The following is a 9914-nucleotide window of genomic DNA, read 5'->3' as shown; positions in this document are numbered from 1 at the left end:
AAAGCTGACTTGTGGGACTATGTCAAGCAGACTAGCACTGATGATTTCAGACCCTCTTGGCTTGATGCTTAGCACACCACTTAGCAGCTCTGTGGCCTTGGCCAGCTGATTTGACTTCTCTGTGCCTCAAATTCTCCAATTTACAAATAGGGAAAATCATAACACGTGGATTAAAGTATTCTCATGAGAATTACACATGTGAATATATGTTGATATAAGTTAGGTACCAGAAACACACAGTAATGACTCAATGAATTTTAACAATTTTTATTAAATACCAAACAAGGAAGAGGGAAAAAAATTGATTATGGTGAATTATTCCTCACTGATGATCTAAGATTTTCAATATTTGAAAGTGCAAAGTATAATTTGCTAAAAGTAAAACAATTATTACAAATAATAAATAACTTACTTCTGAAAATGAATGGAATTTATTAGAATCATATTGTATACTAAAAAAATTCACCTATAGATTTTCCTTCACTTATGATGGGGCTACATCTTGATAAAATCCTTATAAATTCAAAATATCAAAAGTCAAAAATGCATTTGACACGCCTAATCTGAACATCATAGCTTAGTCTCACCTTAAATGTGCTCAGAACGCTCAGGTTAGCCTATGGCTGCACAAAATCATCTAGTACAAACTCATTTTATAAAAAAGTGTTGAATATCACACGTAGTTTATTGAATACTGTCTTGAAAGTAAAAACAGAATGATTGTATGGGTGCAGAATGGTTGTTAAATGCATTGGTTGTTTACCCTTGTGATCGTGAGCCACGGCCCAGCGTCATGAGATCATGCCACACACCACTAGCCTGGGGAAAGCTCAATATTCAAAATTTGAAATATGATTTCTACTGAATGCTTATCACATTTGCATGATTGTAAAGTTGAAAAATTATAAGGCAAAATATGCTGAGTCAGTCTGCCTTTTAAGATACGGAGGCAGAAGAGATGCATATTAAATTGTTAAGGGTGATGACCTGTAAGGAGGAGAAAGAGGGATGGGGAAACTGAGGACTTTTGCTTCCTAGTCTGTGTATTTCTATATATTTTCAATTCTTTCTAAAATCATAGACTATTTATAGAATAAAATTAAGGGAATTAAAATGAGATGACTGGACAGTATGGTATTGATGGGGGATAGAAGTAGAAAAATGTTTACCTATAGCCCAGACAGCTGACCGATAGCCTGCATAATTCCGATAAGGATCAACTATGTAACGGTTAATGCATTCCTTAAGGGTTTCATGACTAGCCTGCAGGTATCACTGATAGTTGATATCAAACTGAACGATAAGCACCACATAAATCTTGCAAAAGTAGTTTTATAAATAGAAATAGGAAGAAGACATTTATAATCTAATACTCCCTGTATGTCCCCTCCCCCTTGAGCACTAAGCAGATAACCACCAGTTTCCCACAACAAAAAGTGCAGCTCTTTCTGTCCACCGATCCTGTCCCCGTGCTACCCAAATAAACTTACTAAGTTGCACCATACAATGTCTAAAGAATTCTTTCTTGACCATTCCGTTCTGACCCTGCAACAATATCATTTCATTAGCCAGAAATTGACTGAAGCTTTCTTCTGCCTCTGGCTTTACAAATGATTCTGTTGCTTCATTAGATTGTCACCTTTCTTCATTAAATACTATTAGACAGTTGTCTTAAGATCAATAGCATCAATACACTATTGAATATACTGTCAAGGTTATAATGGGCCATTTAAAACACCAGTATAGCATCTAGCACACAGCAGGTCTCAAGAAGTTATTAGTTCCCTGATGTCCCTCTCCCCAGTTGGTACGCATTTTCATTTAATGAACAACATCAAGGTTCTGGAATTTAGCAGTTGCTTTTGGCTCATCTCTCTGTTTTTCTGTAATTTTTCTTAATTAGTTTTTTTCATCATTGTTCCTTTCTTTAAAATTTATTTTACTATTATTATTTTTTTTAGTAACCTCCACCCCCAGCGTGGGACTTGAACTCACAACCCCAAGATCAAGAGTGGCACGCTCTCCCAACTGAGCCAGCCAGCCACCCCTCATTGTTGTTCCTTTTGTCTTCTTCTTCTCCAATCAGCTAAGATCAGAGGAAACAAAATGAGATATTAAAAGGGGGCTTTTTTGTTGTTTTCAAATGCAGACAAGAAAGGTATTCCTTGTCATAGTTTTGCTTAGGAAATACCAAAGAGCACTTGCAGTGAAGGATAAACACAGCCGCAGGGAAATGGCTTTCAGAAACCCATTAACTGATTTCCATCGCCAGCGCTGGATGGTGGATAGAAACAAATTCTTTTGTGGCACACAAGAATACTGCAGGAAATTGCATTTTAACCTGCCTTAAATAATGAGCAGGACATAATAACTAACAAACACACAAGTCCACAGCCAAGATGCCTGAGGCATATGTTCTTGGCAACATTTTCTACTCTAAAAGTGAAAGAAATTCCTGAGTCCATTGGCACTGCCTAAAAACTGACAGTGTTCAATATATTTTAAAATATTTATAATATTTAGTTTCTAGTTAGAAAAATTATCTTTGCATATTGCACAAATTGTTCAATATAGATAAATACATTTAAAAGAAGTGTATGTTTAAAGAAGTATATATATATATATACAGACACACATATATATATTTAAGATTTTATTTATTTATTCATTAGAGACAGAGAAAGAGAGGCAGAAGGAGAGGGAGAAGCAGGCTCCGCACAGAGCAGGGAGCCGGATGTGGGACTTGATCCCAGGACCCTGGGATCACAACCTGAGCCGAAGGCAGATGCTTAACAGACTGAGCCACCCAGGGGCCCAAGAATATACATATTAAAAACAACAACAACAACAACAACAACATTCTGATGCATATAAAAACTGGTGAAACCTGAATAAGGTCCATAGTTTATATGTACTAGTACACCAATGTCAATTTCTTGGTTTTAATAGTGTACAGTGGCCAAGGTGTTATGATTGGAGGAAGCTTGAGTGATGGGTATACGTCAACTTTCCAAACAATTTTTGCAACTTTTTGTGAGTCTTAGTTTATTTCAAAATAAAAAGTCTTTTTAAATCCCGTATACTTTCAATATTTTGATTTTGAAACCAAAAATGACACTGTGATTTAAAAATGGGCAAAAGAACCATATCAGTGAGGACCCCTTCTTTCTGTGGTCAGTGATTTCCTTACCTGAAAAAGTCCAGAAGAGCCTCAAACACCATCACTTGGCTTCTCTCTTACTTTCCTTCCACATGGTTCTTATTTCTCTTGGCTGGCTCTAGTTTCAGACAGGTTCTTCTCTCCAGAAGCTACAATGTATCCAAGGGGAGAAAGGGGAGAGAACAGAAAACCCCTGACTGTTTGCACAAGTAAGGTGAATTGTTGCTGAGTAAAAAAAACAAAACAAATATCTATTCTAGTAGATGAGCAGATAATGGAAAGTATAAAAATTTAAAAAATTAAAAAAAAGCAAGTGTTCCATAAATATTTAAAAGGTATGAGGTATATATCTTTACCAATAATCAAAGTCGTGTAAATTTAGAACAAAGTACCATTTTCATCTAATAAGCTGGCAAAAATAAAACATTAAGACAGACATGGCTAGGGGAGCATAAAAGGGTACGGTTCTGGATATTTGCTTATATGGCTTGGCCCAGTCGTTTCCCCTTCAGAGATTCTAAGGAAGTAATAAAAAATACAGATGATGACTTTGTACAAGAATATTCTTGCAATGTTATTTATCCTAGTAAAAAGTATAATGTCTCAGAATATGGGAATAGTTAAATAAATCATATTTCTGAACGACTGAATATTTAGTAACCTTCCTGACTGCTTGTAATATGTTTTAAAAGGAAACAAACATGTATAAACCTGTCTTTTAAGAAAGATCCTCAAATTTTAAAATAGTTTGCTTATTAGCTGGGCAGAGAATTAACCCGCCGTGCCGCAGTTTCTTCACCTGGAAAACGAGGATAATAAGGGTGCCTTATAGGCTTGAAATGATGGTTGAGTTAATACAAGTATTACAACAAATAATACAGAGACAAAACACAAAAATAATACAATAAAATAAGCATTACTTGTTATTACTTTTTTGTAATGGCACGTGTACATGCTGTTGGTGTGTTACATGCTTGGCACTGAGTACAATAAGTGAAACATTTTCTATTTTTTTTTAAAGATTTTATTTATTTATTTGAGAGGGAGAGAGACAGCGTGAGCACGAGCAGGGGGAGGGGCAGAGGGAGAGGGAGAAGCAGATTCCCTACTGAGTGGGGAGCCCAATTCAGGGCTCCACAGGACCCTGGGATCATGACCTGAGCTGAAGGCAGATACTTAACCAACTGAGCCACCCAGGGGCCAAAAACATTTTCTATGATATAAAACAGATTCCTGGGGCCCCTTGCTGCCTCAGTCGGTACAGCACGTGACTCTTGATCTCAGGGTTGTGAGTTCAAGCCCCACGTTGGGTATAGAGCTTACTTACAAATTAAAAAAAAAAAATCTCAAGGGATAACACTTTCCTGGGCTTTAGGCTATAACTCAAGAAGTCAGGAAGCATAAATGGTTGTTGCTCTGAGGACCCAGACTGGGCATGAGAGAAAAGGAGAGACTATTTTATTGTAAGCATTTTCATTCTATTTGATTCTTAATCTTGTATTTGCTAAAGATAAAAAGGAAGAATTTTGAGAGGCACCTGGCTGGCTCAGGGGGTAGAGCATGCAACTCTTGATCTCAGGGTTGTTAAGTTGGAGCTCCACATTGGTGTAGAGATCACTTAACAAAATATTAAAAAAAAAAAAAAAGTATTTTGAAACGTGCAGGGCCAGAGCACAGAAGAACAGCTCATCTTCTCGAGTGCCTGTAAAATGAGAGAAGTAGTTGAAACAAAACGCCTGGCACCAGAAAGAACAAGAGGCCACAGTTCTAGGAATAGGAAATACCAATGGTCCTCAGAGGACTTCACAGATGAAGATCTTTGCAATGTCCTGAGGGTGTGGGGGATGGGCACTTCTGCTGCCAGAAGCAGTGCCCGGCCAATCTCAAAAACACCTCACCAAAGGGGATAGGAGAGTTCTGCTTTCTGATTGGCTCTGCTGGAGCTGGCCTGCCTGAAGTTCACCTTCAGATGAAAATTGTGAACTCTGATCTGCTATATCAGTAGTATGTGAACATTTTCTCCTCGATATCACCCAAAGAGGACTGATCCCTTACCAAGGTAAGGCTCATCCCCTCCAGGAGAGAGCAAAAAGACATTTTTTTCCTCAGTGGGACATGTTAGTCCAAGAGTTATGCACTGCTGCTTTTCAGACTCCCAGAGAAAACAGCCTCTGAGGATAAGAGAAATAAAAACCCATGCACAGGGACATCTGGGCTCAGTCAGTTGAACGAAGGGCTCTTGGTTTCTGCTCAGGTCATGATCTCAGGGTCATGGGATGGAGCCCCGCTGGCGGCTCCACACTCAGCAAGAGTCTGCTTGAGATTCTCTTCCTCTCCCTCTGTCCCCCCACCCCCACGTGCTCTCTCTTTCTCTCTCTCATAAATAAAAAAATCTTTAAAAAAAAAATCTTAAAAAAAAATCCATGTACATTCTTTGATTTGAGCTCAGGAATTTGTTACCCAGAACATTACTTCTAAACATCTATCTTTCAGGCACACTAGGGTCCCGATACCACTTAGCACAAACTAGTTCATATCCTCCTCACTCTACTGTGGGTCATTTCGAAACTCCTAGTGTACCTCAGGATATCATTAATCCCCTTTAAAAAGGAATAGCTAATATGTACACAGAGACGGTACTCTAAGTTACAACTATCCAGTAAACACCTAGATAATTAAATCTAAATATTTTGCTTTCCAAGACATTAAATCTTCACTTCTTTCCCACCAATAATTGGTGTCTCTCCTAGGCCTCCTTTTGTTGTTGTTGTTGTTACTGTTGTTGTAATTAAAGATACCTACCAATATCAGTCCTTCATTTATAAGCAAATACTGCTTTTGTAGTTGCAACTTCAGTAACAAATCCTCCACCAGAACTCAGCTTCAAGGAAACTCAGCTGCCTGAAACATACGTAAGAATTAGGAAATAAAGAACAATGGCAAAAAAGGGGGGGTGTATGGTGTATGAATCTATGAACCAAAGGATGCCTCAAAAATCCTAACTCATACAGTTTATTTGCTCATATTGTGCCCCACATTTCATATGTTTCTGGGAGAGACAAGAGTATCTTGTCAGATACTATATTACCTGGAGATATAAAGATGAATAAGGAAGGAATTTACAGTTATAATAAGATTAGCTAGTCTGGTTTTATAACCACAGAAAAACAAAAACAGAAAACTAATTAAAAGAATTCCCACGGGCACACAGCAGCAAGATCAAAACGAGTTCTGGTTCTATTGTTGACTCACAGAGTAATATGAGGTCAGGCACTCAAAGTCTGGGCGTGCATTTGGATTAGATTATGTCAGAGCTCCTATTCCATTCCAAAATTCCATGAATATAGTTTTAAAAGAGCTAATAATCTGACAACAGGAGATAATTTTTTTAAAGGCACAGATGTAAAAAAAAAAAAGAAAGAAAGAAGAAAAGAAGAGAAAGAAAAGAAAAAAGACAAGACAAAAAAGACAAGACCAGACCAGACCAGCATTTTAGGGTAACTTATTATAGAAGCAAAGCACTCTACCCTTTGCGGGAAGTTTTATCATGACACATAAGTACCATTCACAAAAACCTGCAGGTAGGAAAAGTGCAGAGAGAGCAATTGTATACTAATATGTTTACATTCTTTATCCTATCATTTTTATTAACTTGTTTATTATCTACGATATATGCTCTCCATTACAGGGCATCTTGTCCATCTCGATCCCTGAAACAGTGCCTGTCACGTATGTCTCAATAAATATTTTTTTAAAGAAATAATCTTCTGTTTTGTTGGTTTTTTGACTTTTCATTCAGTATTATAACCAAATTTCAGGGAACTATTTAGTTTTATCTCTAAATGAATTAGTTTAGCATTCACTGACTCTGTTATCCACACCACCAGGCAATTCTCCCCTTCTCTACAGTCGCCGACCAGGTGGCCCGCAAACGCTGCTCATTCCTGACGCTACTACCTAGAAATAGCATCAGATGCCGCAGGTTAGGGGCTCCATCTCACAAGACTGCCCTCCCCCGCCTACTTCAGATGACAATCACAAGTCCAGTCTGCCACCTGCGCTTCTCACTGACAGGTTGTAAATCAGAAGTTCCCAAGACCCCATCCTTGGGGTGGATTAATCTTGCTAGAGTGGCTCGCAGAACCCAGAGAAACACTTACTTACAAGATTATCAGTTTATTATAAAGGATATTGTGAAAGATACAGATGAACAGCCAGATGAAGAGGTCCATAGGGCGAGACCTGAAAGGACCCAAAGCACAGGAACTTCTGATCTTACTCGAGAGGTTTTGTAGAGCTTTGGTCTCTGATCTCTATCCCAGAGGTTGGTGGGTGAGCTGGAAGTTGTATCTCTAATCGCCTGGTATTTTTGGAGACCAGCCTCAACCTGGTGCTACTTTGGGACCTCTCACTAAATCATCTTATTAGCATAAACTCAGGAATGCCGGAACGAGCTTGTTATGAATAGAAGATACTTCTACCATTTAGGAAATTATAAGGGTTTTAGGAATTCTGTGCTGGGAACCAGATGAATCTATCTCTTATTATACCATGCTGCCTATGCTTTATGCCTTAACTTCCCCCTTTCTTGGATTCCCAATTTTGCTTATTTTTCAATGAGTTGAGACATAGCTTCCAAACAATTTCTTAAAGAATGGAACGGTAAAGGGGCACAGGGAAAGAAAAAATTTTGTTCAACCCTCTTAGGGTCCCTGGCTAGGTCTGAAAAGTTAGAGGCAGATTAAGAGGAGAAAAGCATGCAGATTTTACTAAATGTTTTACACATACCTGGGAAGCTTCACAAAAGAATGAAGACCAGAAGAAGTAACCAGAGAAGGAAGGTTTTATAACTTTTAGACGAAACATTAATTTGTGAAGAATTTGACAAGACAAAGGGGTTTGAGCTAAGGGTAGTAAATGGGGAAGAAGTAACTGGGAAGATAAAGGTTAGTTTAACAGAGTTGTTGAGCCAGATTTCTTGGCCCAAATTTCCTATCTCCGGTGATAAGAATATCTCCCTCCTGGCACAGGGAAGTTACCTTTCACATGGGAGATTTATGTCTTTTAAGAAGAAGGGCAAGGATGGAGGGAGGTCAGAGTGACCTTCCCGCTTTCGCTGTTAAGTCACACTTCTTCGGCTTAAGGTATCCAATATGTCAAGTTGCCACACTTTGGCGTAGCATGTCCTGAACCCTATCAGGGGAGTATATTGTCTGAATCACTGCATGTATAAAATTGGCTTTCACACATAGCACTTCAAAAATAAGTTGCCAGGGTATACAATTCTCAAAAATATTTGAGACTGGCACTATGTACTGTCCTGGTATTAAGAGTTGCATACTGGAGAACTCACTTGGATCAATCAGATTAGTAACTGATTGTGGAGGGAAAGAAAATGAGAGTAGAGGAAAAAAATAGAGACCTCTTCTTATTTTTTTCTGTCCCTCATCCTCTCCTCCCAAAGACACACAGTAATAGGGATGACAAGAAGGGGAGAAAATAGGGAAATGCTTAGAAGTCCATGGGACACCTAGATTTTTTTGGAAAGTAGGTGAGGAAGAGGTCTTGCTAGGGTGATTCTTGCATCTTGCTTCAAACTTGGGTTCAAGGTGAATGCAATGCTTTTGAGATTATCCACCAAACTCTTCCTCTCTCCCTCAGCATTCGAGTTTCAATTTGCAACTGGACTGTATCTTCAGGGTTCCTCCAAGTCCCCAGGAACGGGTCACTATGATCCTGGAAAGTTTGAGGTTTCTCAATTCCTCTAGACACACTCCTTTCTTAATGGCTTCTGTCTTTAAATTTTTATTGTACTTAACCCAAATCTCTATTACCACCTACCACACTGTATTCTAATTGAAAGAATTTGTTTCTTTTGAACTGGGAGCATCTCAGGGGGCAGAGTGTTATATTCATCTTTGTACCTTCACTGCCTGGCTGGCGCAAAAATGAAATGAAAGCAGCAATTAGAGGATGAAGGATCATTGACATAAAAACAGACATAAAAAAACTTCCTTTCACATCCAAGGTGTTTGCTCTTCCTGAAAGTATTTTAATTAAAACAAACAAACACATACACAACCCAAGTGAAGCTGAATGTTCAAGATGCCTCCCACTGCTTAATCATTCATTCACCAACACTGTATTGTGCTAGGCACTGGGCTGGGTGTTAAAAGCCCATGAATGAGTGATAACTTTCAGCCTTGAAGTTGCTCAGAGACTGACAGAGAGAACGAATGCATCTTACCCCATTATCTCTCCTTGAGGGCAAAGCCTGTCCTTGAGAGCATACAGATTTGTAGACAAACTTCGGAAGGCAGGCACTAGGCCTCACTGATCTTGTGAGACAGCTAGTAGGAAATCAACGGGTGTTTGCTGAATTAAGGTGGGGGGGGGCGGAATCACTATACCAAATGAACTTTATAACCAAGGTGGTAAAAATTGAAAATTCGGTTTTATTTTTCAAAACATTCAGAAGCGCCAGTACTGTGCCAAGGGAACATGCCACCAACATTTTGGCTAAGAACATTGGTCCTCTAAGGTTGACCTGGAATGCAAAATAAAATTTATCTCTATTTGAACTAAATGTAGCCAAACGAGAGCATGAGAGTCCGAAACAGCCAAAGATCGTTAAGTTTTAGAAATAATGGGGCCTGTGTTGAAGTCTGTAAGCCCTGAGAGGCTGCAGAGCCGAGACCGCCTTTGCCATCAGAAGGTGACCTCCTCCGGTGGAGAGGGAGAGAGCGTGTGCACA

Source organism: Ailuropoda melanoleuca, chromosome 16, assembly GCF_002007445.2.
Source record: "Ailuropoda melanoleuca isolate Jingjing chromosome 16, ASM200744v2, whole genome shotgun sequence".
Taxonomy (NCBI): domain Eukaryota; kingdom Metazoa; phylum Chordata; class Mammalia; order Carnivora; family Ursidae; genus Ailuropoda; species Ailuropoda melanoleuca.
Note: the sequence above shows the minus strand (reverse complement) of the source record.